Source organism: Tupaia chinensis, unplaced genomic scaffold (genome assembly GCF_000334495.1).
Source record: "Tupaia chinensis unplaced genomic scaffold, TupChi_1.0 Scaffold000330_1, whole genome shotgun sequence".
Classification (NCBI taxonomy): Eukaryota; Metazoa; Chordata; class Mammalia; order Scandentia; family Tupaiidae; genus Tupaia; species Tupaia belangeri.
Genome location: NW_006159824.1, coordinates 3,094,465 through 3,095,223, shown reverse-complemented (window position 1 = coordinate 3,095,223; position 759 = coordinate 3,094,465). Strand labels below are relative to the sequence as shown.

The 759-nt window shown below is 57.6% G+C and overlaps 1 pseudogene; it reads right to left on the bottom strand.

Annotated features, from left to right (window-relative positions):
- LOC102494490 (polycomb group RING finger protein 2 pseudogene) overlaps window positions 1-739 on the bottom strand; it is a 1,430-nt pseudogene extending 691 nt beyond the window's left edge.
- Between the last annotated feature and the right edge of the window lie 20 nt (window positions 740-759).

The window sequence follows — 759 nt, the reverse complement described above, 5'->3', positions numbered from 1 at the left end:
GGTCGGCTGGACTCGGTACTTGAGGGGGAGAGGACCGTTCCGCCGCCAGGGGTAGATGTAGGCGATATCCATGAGGGTGTAGTACTCCTTCAGTGGCTCATCCTCATACAGAACCTCCACCTTGCACTTGCTGGGCACGTCCATTTTGTTGCGGAGAAACTTGGCGAGATGCATGACGGTCATGGCTGCTGGGCACCGCAGGAAGCGAACCCCCGTCTTCTCCTTGTCTCCATCCCTATTCTCCAGGGCCCTTCTTCTCCTCCCGGTCCCTGACACCTTCGTAGAACTCAATGAAGAGGCTGACAATCTCGTGGTCGCTCAGAGCCCCCTTCTGCTCTAAGACCTCGCCGCGGTCCTCATTGGAGCTATTGGGGACCTCTGTCAGCGGGTACGCTGCATAGAAATCCGTCGCCGTTTCATCTCATCTTTAAAAAGCCCAGGGACCAGTTTGTAGACAATGTTTCGGAGGGTTTTGTCAGATCTGATGCTCAGCAGCGGTCGGGTTTTGTGGACCTGCACGTCACACATGGGGCAGTATTTGTTGGTCTCCAGGTAGCGTGCGATGCAGGTTTTGCAGAAGGAATGCAAGCACTCCACGGTGGTGGTGGCGTCGATGAAGTTCCCCCCGCAGAGGGCACACATGAGGTGAGGGTTCAGCTCCGTGATTTTGATCCGTGTGGTCCGATGCATGGTGCCAGGGTCGGGGCTGGGAGAACTGGGGAGCGTCACCCTGGGTTCGGGGTCCAGTGGGTCTCGGGG